The sequence below is a fragment of the Coenobita brevimanus genome, chromosome 53, assembly GCF_032717465.1.
Source record: "Coenobita brevimanus isolate Jiangsu-jjx chromosome 53, ASM3271746v2, whole genome shotgun sequence".
Lineage (NCBI taxonomy): Eukaryota > Metazoa > Arthropoda > Malacostraca > Decapoda > Coenobitidae > Coenobita > Coenobita brevimanus.
This window is the reverse complement of record NC_137006.1, coordinates 35,592,247-35,602,919: the sequence shown is the minus strand read 5'-3', so window position 1 is coordinate 35,602,919 and position 10,673 is coordinate 35,592,247.

Sequence of the window (10,673 nt, the reverse complement as noted above, 5' to 3'; positions counted from 1 at the left end):
CATAAGACAGTATGGATCAGTTGGGTCAAGGATTGTGTGGGTAAAGTTGAAAGTTGGAATACAAATGTGGGCGATTGTGTGTGTGTATGCGCCAACGCAAGATCGTGCTAGAAGAGTGAGAGAAGAGTTCTGGACAAATGTGGAAGTGTGCATGGAAAAGTTTGGAAGGAATGAGAGAGTGTTTTTGATCGGTGATATGAATGGTAAAGTTGGTAATGTGAAGGTGGATGGAATAGTTGGTGAGTGGGGTGTGCCTGCTGAGATAGATGAGAATGGGAGTGCGTTAGTGGACATCTGTGCTGGGAGGGTTGGTAATAGCCAATACCCTCTTCAGGCATAAAATGATCCACAGGTATACATGGCGAGTGATGAGAAGGGTGGGTGGTGAACTGAATGAAAGGAAGGCAATGATTGATTATGTGTGTGTGGATGAAATGATGCGAAGATGTATATTGGATGCAAGAGTTTATAGAGGTTGGGGGAGTGGCCTTTCTGACCACTACTTGGTGGTGGCCAGAATTAGGATGCAAGTAAGATGGAGGAATAGAAGAAGGGAAAGACGAGAGGAAGGAGTAGTTGCAAGGAGAGTGGAAAGGTTACAAGAGGATGAGAAAAAGGCAGAGTATAAGAGAGAAGTGGAGGAACGATTGGGCAAATATGAAATGGAGCAGATGGGAGACGTGGAAGGTGTGTGTAAGATATTTACAGAAGAAATATGTGCAGCATGTGATGTGGTGTGTGGAAGGAAGAGAAGACGGAGGGGGGTGCAAGGAACAGCGTGGTGGACTGAAGAGGTGAAACAGGCTGTGGCACAAAAGAAGAAAGCATACAATGAATGGATGAGAAATAGGGGCGTGGAAGAAGTTGAGAGGCAGAAGAGAGAGTTATATGTGGAAAGGAAGAGAGAGGTGAAAAGATTAGTAAGAGAGAGTAAGAAGAGAGTGGATGAGGAATTTGGAAGGAATTTGAGTGTAAAGTGGAGGGACTGTAAGAAAATGTTCTGGAGAGAAGTGAAAAGAGTAAGACAGGGTGGAAGTGAAGTTAGCAGGGGAGTGAAAGATAAACATGGTAGATTACTAGTGGAGAAGGGAGAAAAAGTGAGCAGATGGAGAGAACACTTTAAGGAATTGTTGAACGTAGAGGATGGAAGTAATGCGAGTATAAGTGGCTGGGGAATGGCTGGGAGAAGGAGGGAGGTGAGAAGACAGGTAGAAATCAGTAGGATAGAGGTTGTGGAAGCAATGAAGAAAGTTAAATCGGGGAAAGCCCCAGGAATTGATGGAGTGTGTGGTGAGATGCTGAAGCATGGGGGAGAGATAGTAGTAGAATGGATGTGGAAGATGTGCAGATTGGCCTGGGAGGAAGGTAGAGTCCCGGAGGATTGGAAGTCAGGTATAATTATTCCCTTGTACAAAGGAAAAGGGGAAAAAGAAGTGTGTGGTAATCATAGGGGCATTTGTCTTCTTAGTATAATAGGAAAAGTGTATGGTAGGATACTTATAGACAGAGTTAGAGAAAGAACAGAGAAATTAGTTGGAGAAGAACAGGGAGGCTTTAGGAAGGGAAGAGGTTGTGTAGATCAGATATTCATTCTTAGATCTTTAGTGGAAAAGTTTCTAGAGAAGGGAAAGAAGTTGTATGCGGCTTTCATGGATTTGGAGAAAGCATATGACAGGGTGGATAGACAAGGATTGTGGAAAGTGTTAAGAATATATGGAGTAGATGGGAAGTTGTTGAATGCTGTGAAGAGTATGTATGATGGTGCTAAGGCTGCAGTGCGTGTGGATGGTGAACTAAGTGAATTTTTCTCTTTGAAAGTTGGTTTGAAACAGGGATGTGTCATGTCTCCATGGTTGTTCAATCTGTACATGGATGGGGTAATAAAAGAGGTACAAGGTAGGGTAGTGGATGTTGGAGTGGCCCTGGTGAGAGAGGATAGTGTTTGGAAACTCCCTGTACTGTTATTTGCAGATGATACTGTGTTGTTGAGTGAAGATGAAGGGGAGCTGCAAGGCTTGGTGGATGAGTTTGAGAGAGTGTGTAAGAAACGGAACCTAAAGGTGAATGTAGGGAAGAGTAAAGTGATGGTCTTTGAGAGAGGTGAAGTCAGTGAATGTATAGCGAGGTTGGATGGTGAGGAATTGGAAAATGTGAGTACGTTTAAGTATTTGGGTAGTGTGATGAGTAAGGATGGAGGTTTGGAGGGTGAAGTGCTTGAAAGGGTACAGCAGGGAAGAAAGGTTGCTGGTTCCTTGAAAGCAGTGATAAGAAACAGGGAAGTGAGCATGGAAGTAAAAAAGTTACTACATGACAGTATTGTGATACCAACTCTAACGTACGGAAGTGAAGCTTGGACGTTGTTGGAAGGACACAAGTCAAGAGTGAGAGCAGTGGAAATGAGTTATTTAAGAGGAGCTTGTGGAGTCACGTGGAGAGACAGGCTGACGAATGAGGATATAAAGGAGCGTTGTGGTGTTGATGTGGATGTGATAGGAAGCGTTGTGAGGAACACAATGAGGTGGTTTGGCCATGTGGAGAGGATGGAGGGTGAAAGACTGACGAAGAGAGTGTATGTGAGTGAGGTGGAGGGTGGAAGAGGGAGGGGGAGACCGAGGATGAGATGGAGGGATGGGGTGGAGAGGTATATGAGAGAGGGGGGTGTGAGTTGGGAGCAGGGTAGTGAAATGGCGGGGGACAGGGCGACTTGGAGGCGATTTGTTTGTGGCCACCCCAAACGGGATTGAGGCGTCTAGCAATAGATAGATAGATAGATAGACAAAAGATTCATGTATTTAGTTTCCTACTTATGACACACAAACACACACTCATTATTACTGTGTTCAACTGTGGGCAATGGCTTCGAGGCCTGTCCTCAAGCCCCAGTAGTCCTCCTACACGCCTCTACATGTTACCACTTCGGCGCAAACACCCACCATCCGTATTGAATTCATCCTAGGGCTGTGTCATACAGGACTGGTATATTGGTATCAGCCTTTTTTTTTTTTTTTTTTAATGTATGTCGGCGAGTCTTGTGGTTGATCAGTAAAGTCTGTTTGTGTGTGTGTGTGTGTGTGTGTGTGTGTGTGTGTGTGTGTGTGTGTGTGTGTGTCCATACTTATTTTATGAAATGTATTTTTTTGGTCTGAAGATTTCTTTAAAACTGCATTATTGAAAACACAGAGGATATGAATAAATTTTTCGGCAATAGAATTACAAATCTAGCATTAAACATTGATATAACCGAGTATCCTACCTACCACAAGATGAGGCATTATTCTGAGCAGTAAAATCACTGTGCACATAAAATGGATATCTTAGCCATTTGTGGAGCGATATGCCGAAAATACCTTGTGCTTCCCGCACCTCAGCAAAGCAGAAAAACAGTACCGACATTCTTTCACAAGACCATTTAAAAAGTAAACACACCTCCAAAATATTGAGCAAGAGAGGAGCAGCCAGTGACAGGTGAGCGTGTACGTGTGTCTGGGTGAGCAAGAGCAGCTAGCCAGCTGGCCTGTCCTTACTACACCAGCGCTGAACCACAACTGATGTACACACTGCCATCTCGCCCATGCCTCGGACTCACTTTTTTACACTTCCATGATTTACCACAATTTCCTCTCATTCTCAGGAATTATTATTACGAACTTACATAGCGTGAAACATACCTAATCCTCCTAAGAGAAGAATTAAACTACTGTCAGAACATCCTCTCAAGAATAGACATAAACTTCTGTCATATTATACTCTATAAAGTAATGATGTATCCGATGATACTGTAGAGTCACAGATAAGGGTAAGTAGATAGCGAAAACCTATCAAGATCAAATGACATAAAGTGACACAGGATGTGCAATAAGTTTCTGCTTGTTCTGATATGTCCACGCTCACACATGCCATAAATCCCAAAGAGAAAATAAAGAAAATTTTTTTTCTTGCACATGGTGGATAGTAACATAAAGGAAGAACATATTTGTATGTTTCCACCAACAAGCAATTATTGTCAAGCAAAAGAGGCCAGCACCAAATGTTTTTTGTAATAACACAAGTACTCAGTGAAACAATATATGAATTCAGTGGTGATGCAGGACTCTCTCTCTCTTTCCGGGCTTAAATGTGCTAACAGGCAAATGTAGTACATAGGAACACTTGAGAGGGCTAGGTTTAGAACTGAGGACATTAAAAGAAACATAAAGTTCACCTGCAATGGGAAGGTAAACAGAAATTTTTCTATGTATCCATTCTTTCTTTAAAACCAACTCACTCGGTCGTAGCAACACAACTCTTCTGTATTATATCAGTGTAACAGTGTATCCAGCACCCGTGCTCTACGTGATGTGAGGCTCATGAAATAAAACTGTTTTTATAAGTGGAAGATCACCACTGATGTTTATATATTTTTAATTATACGAACGTGTCTCAGGTAATGTTCCTCATTCAACTACACTGTGACATATGCTCTTCAATTTTTTTTTTTTTTTTTTTTTATGCAAGAAAGACGGAACCAATGGCCAGGAGCCCGCAAACCGTTCCTTCCAAAAAGAAAACAAAAATAATTCAAAAGAGAGCCAAAATCAAGATCCGTTCATTTCGAGATGCCTGGACACACTGCGTTTTAATGACTGGAGATCAAAGGAAGTAGGAAATACAGACAGAGGGAGACACTACTAGAGTTGACCTGTTGCATAAATGAAGGGCTGGGAATAACGATTAACTCTTGCATTAAAGAGCTGGACAGAAAAGGGATGGGAGTTTGTTGGTAGACGGGTGTTACACGCCCGTCGTAGAGGTGGAGGGATGCAAGCAGACAGTTCAGAGGAGCAATGATCATTGAAGTGGCGATAGAAAAGAGATAAAGATGCAACAGTGCGGCGAAGAGACAGAGGTTAATGGGAGTCAGTAAGAGAAGGAGAATTGATGAGACGAAAAGCCTTTGACTCCACCCTATTCAGAAGAGCTGTATGTGGGGAGCCTCCCCACAAATGAGAGTTGAACTCTACACAGGGGGGAATAAAACCCGTGTATAAAGTTAACAACTGTGCAGGGGTAAACAAGGTACGGAGTCGGCTTAGCGCACCTATTATCTTGGAAGGAGATTTTTACAAGAGATGCAATATGATCTTTCCAAGACAAGTCCCGAGTGAATGAAACCCCAAGCATGTTCAAGGATGATGCAGGGTTGAATTGGATATTATTAAACATTAGTAGGTACCTCTGTGGAAGATTATGTTGGGTTGATAGGTGTAAAAACTGAGTTTTTGATGCATTAAAATCAACAAGATTATTTTTACTCCAGTCAGAGATAAGAGCCAAGTCAGGCATTAGATGCCACAGCCTCATGTCTTGTTTCTTGTAGTAACTGCTGAGATGGACGTTGCGGGAGCCGAATGGAAAGGTGAACGGTGTATCATCAGCGTAAGAGTGGATAGCGTTGGATGTATAGCTTACAAGGTCATTATGAATAAAATGAAGAGAGTCGATGATGGGACACTGCCCTAAGGAACACCACTGTTGATAGACCTAGGATTAGGAACGGCTGCGTGAACTCCAACAATTGACAATTTCTTTCTGACCGTGTGTCTAAAAGAATTTTGACAGTCAACTTTGATTTCCTACACACACACACACACACACACACACACACACACACACACACACACATCCATATATACATGTACATATGCATATATTTAAACATAAGTATATAGATAGATAGATAGATAGATGGAGAGTTAGAGAAATACATATCAATACTTAAAAATATATATATTACATTTTTTATGTATATATAATATATATTATAAACAGTATATGTCAGGAATCTCTCTCTCTCTCTCTCTCTTCTTCGTATATATATATATATATATATATATATATATATATATATATATATATATATATATATATATATAAGAATGTATGTATATGTATATTTATTCGCATAAAAAAAAAGTTCAAGATATCATTACAATTTTTTACAGGTGTGTAGTTGGAAAAAATAAAAACGCGATGACGAGTTCGAAACTGGTGAAAGTAGATCATGGTATGTCTGTCTGTTACCACGATAACTTTGCAACCGCTCAAGATGTCACAAAGGTTTGGAGGTGTGTAGTAGGGATGAAATTCTGCTACGAGTATTGTTTTCAGTTTTGCCTGTCTCTCTGTGTGTTTGTGTGTGTGTTAGTATGATAACTTCGCAACCGCTCAAGACATCATCACAAAAATGTACAGGTGAATAGTAGGGATAAAAATCTCATACGCGTTCGAAACTAATGACAGTAGGTCAAGGTCTGTGAGTTTGTTACCACGATAACTTCACAGCCACTCAAGGCACCATCATAAAATTTTACAGGTGTGTGATAGGGATGAAAATCTCCTAAGAGTTCTTAAGCGGTGAAAGTAGGTCAAGGTTAGGGTCATCTTCCTAGTCGCGTTAGATATGTATCGGCTTGAAGCTGGTGTGATTCTCTCCTTCGGAGGGCCTCTAGTTATATATACAATCTACCTTACACAAAAAATTACTAGATTTAAAGTAAACAAATCACTGAAACCTTATTGTGCCAGCCTTTGAAGGAGTGTCCTAAACTAATGAAAAGATAAGGGAAATCTCATGTCCCTATTAAAAAAAAAAAAAAAAAAAATGACGCACGCCCCAGTCATTGCATTCTTTTTTGTTCATGAAAGAGCCTGTTTCTTGTGTTTAGATATTTGGAATGGCAAGATTTGTCCGGTGGTAATCTTGCTTTTATGCTTAACCAAACTTTCAATACTTGTAGAGCTACCGTTATATTTCAACACATGATATAATTCTTACATGGAGAGAAATTTAAAACAGTTTTCCTTATCAGTCACTATACCAAATGTTTTCCACACTTTAGATTTGGCAGCCGTTACAGGTCGTAACTTTAATACTTCTGAGGGGAGTTTTTGAGTAATAACTGCATTATCTATTGTAAAGATATGCTAAGTTTAAACGTGTGCATATCAGTGAAAATGTGTGCATATCAATGACACAGAAGATGATCTGCGATTTATTTTCAACATCACAATATATATAGTAGACAGTGAAGTCACAGTTCTACTTCCTTCTTATGAGGTAATTAGATAATGTTACCAAAATAGAAGCCCTATCGTGTTTTCATAACCATAATTTCTCAAAAGTATACCAACTGAAACGTATAGAAGCTGAGATTATTGCTTGCAAATTATCTAAAATGTAAACATTTGCAATTAGCGTGTTTTGATTTCACAGAACCAATAAGAAGCCACATGACCAAAATTATGGAACTAGTTATTAATACAGTGATTAAGATTTGTGTGTATACTTTACTTGTTTTGAGAAGTTCAACATGAGTTTTTAGAAGAGGGTGACATATTATCAAAATTGAACGACGTACAAGGACTGACATGTATCCTGATTATTTTTATCTGGTAAGTTTTGTGTGTTATCGTGTAATAAAAAATATAAGTAACATTCTTTTAAGTTTGATAAAATAGGTAACAATCATTATGACAATAATATAAAAAAATATAATGCAGATAATGATAAATGTTTTTATTTTACATAGTGACATAAGAGATTAAGGTATTACTTATAATGCACTGAAAATACACAGTTTTATTTTAATTCAGCTCGAAAAAAAAAAAAAAAAACTTCATTACGACTGCAGTTTGTGGCTTGAGCAGCTGTGACAGGAAAATTTATCATCAGCACTGCAGGTGCACGGTGACTGCATGTTAAGAATTGCCACTGCATTGAAACTGCGCAGTGCCACTGCGCTGCGCAATGCTCTGATTGTATATATATATATATATATATATATATATATACAGTATATATATATATATATATATATATATATATATATATATTTATATCTGAGAGAGAGAGAGAGAGAGAGAGAGAGAGAGAGAGAGAGAGAGAGAGAGAGAGAGAAATCACTATAATTAGGAACACACACACCTGAGTCAAGGGAATGGTACCACGTTGCAACAGGTGTTATGCTTTGCGACAGTCGGATGCGTCCTTTATGCATTCACTCCATAAAGTGATAGCTTCAAGTGACTTTATTATGAGAGAAAAACAAGCTGATTTCTTGTTACCGAGGAAAGCCATTTACTGTTTTGGGTGCTAATCCTATGAACAATTGATACTTGGTTGTAGCCAGTAAGTGTGTCTGTTTGTCTGTCTGTCTCTACACACACACCCACACACACACACACACACACACACACACACACACACACACACACACACACACACACACACACACACACACACACACACACACACACACACACACACACACACACACACTTATAACACCTGTGTATCGCCTCCTTTGTGTAAAAAAGCCTCTTGTGCAGTGACTGTAAAAGCTGTGTATTTCCCAAACCTGAATTAAGACTCCTGTCTGGCTAGTATCCTGCGAGATACTCCAAGCCCGCCTACCAGCCCATGTATTAATTTTAATCAGTATATTGTGTACAAGTCTTCCTGTTCTACAGTAGTGATTCAATACACGTGTAAGGTTATCGCCCTGTTTTATACCCTGTTCCTCTCTTACTGCGTCTAAGCTCCTGTCTAGAAAGGGAACCCAACTGCACTCTAGGAGTTCTAGGGACGAGAGGCCGCCCCTTAAACACCTAGCATAACACTACCACTAAACACAAATTACAAGATTTGGTAAAGTTATTATCTACTTCGATTACTCAAATTTACTTGGACTAGCTGATGTAAACACGTACTGTGGCTGAGTGAGTGTTAAAGAGTTAATAAAGATTCAAAGCAAGGCAGCAACTTCGAGTAGGTGAAAGCGAAATGTCAGTAATAAAGTGAAAGAATATGCATAACATATTAGCGGTGCGAGGCGGAGGGACAATGTGTGGAAAAGTACGAGAGAGAGAGAGAGAGAGAGAGAGAGAGAGAGAGAGAGAGAGAGAGAGAGAGAGAGAGTCCCGAAAGTGCTATTTACAAAATTACATAAAGTTTCTGAAAAATATGCGTAGCATAATGATACTTCAGAAGAGTTTCCAAGATATGTATGATGCTCTGGGAGTTTTTCCAGTATTTATTATTCCCGTTTGAATACCAATTACACTTCTCACATCCGTGTACACTGGGATCAAAAATGATTGTTACACTAACACCAATGAAGGTTTTATATCAATATTGTCAAATATAATATCTCTTTGGCACCTGCATATGTCTGTATCTCACTCAGGTACACCCACCATACGGACGAGCATCATATCATTTATACATTTCGTTCACACAAGTAAAGTTTATTTCTGACCAGAGTGTACACACACCCGGAAAAGTACGGTATCATTACACCTCTTGTGCGAAACAAAGTGACACCACGAAGAAAAGATTTGATAATAGGCCCACAAAGGAATTTTCTCGTTAGCCTATTATCAAATCTTTCGTCCTTGGTGTCACTTTGTTTCGCGCAAGAAGTGTAACGATATATTTCCCTGGCGCGTTTACACGTCACTTCCTGTTGCAGTCTTTTTCGTCAAGAAGTAGGAACACACACACACACACACACACACACACACACACACACACGTGTCTATAATATAAACTGAACACAGACACGTAAATCATGCACTTCATAGTTGTCTGTGACACCTCTGATATCTAACGTTCCAGATGTGCAGTATAATGCCCAAATGGTTACGCCCTCTCTCTCTCTCTCTCTCTCTCTCTCTCTCTGTTTGCTTATGTTACAGGGAATTTGCGTAACCAGTTGTTTCATGAAATTACTAGTGAATTCGTGAAACGAGAGGAAATTATGAGTTAATTAAGGATAGGTTAATTTAGGTTTGTGGTTAGATTAGGCTGGGATAATTTGCAGTAGGTTAAGTGTAGGTTAAGTTAGGTTAGTTAGGGTAGGTTAGGTTAGGCTAATTTAGATAAGAGCGTAACATAATTTACCATTCATATAAATTAACCTAACCTAACCTAATCTACCAAGCCTAGCCTAACCTAACTTAAACTTAACACAGATTATCTCAGGCTAACTTAACCATAGCCTAAATTAAGTTAACCTTTATTAACGCATCGTAATTTTATCTCATTTTACGAATGCACTATATTTCATAAAATCACTGGTTACATAGGTGCCCTGGAAGAGAGAGAGAGAGAGAGATGCTATTCAGTCTCAGGTTTGGAAGGGACGTGGATTGGGATGCGCCAGGGGGGAAATGGTGGATAGAATACCTGTGATATTGTCTACACGTATTATCCTGTTTCTGATTAGAGATAAATCTGCCGAACAATAGGCTGAACAGGATTCCCAGGGTAGTAGGGCATGAGAATCGTATATTAATAGCCAGGACAAAAGATTCATGTAATTAGTTTCCTACTTATGACACACAAACACACACTCATTATTACTGTGTTAAATTGTGGGCAATGGCTTCGAGGCCTGTCCTCAAGCCCCGGTAGTCCTCCTACACGCCTCTACATGTCACCACTTCGGCGCAAACACCCACAATCCATATTGAATGCATCCTAGGGCTGTCTCATACAGGACTGGTATATTGGTATCAGCTTTTTTTTTTTTTTTTTTTTTAAGGCATGTCGGCGGGTCTTCTGGTTGATCAGTAAAGTCTCGCTGTGTGTGTGTGTGTGTGTGTGTGTGTGTGTGTGTGTGTGTGTGTGTGTG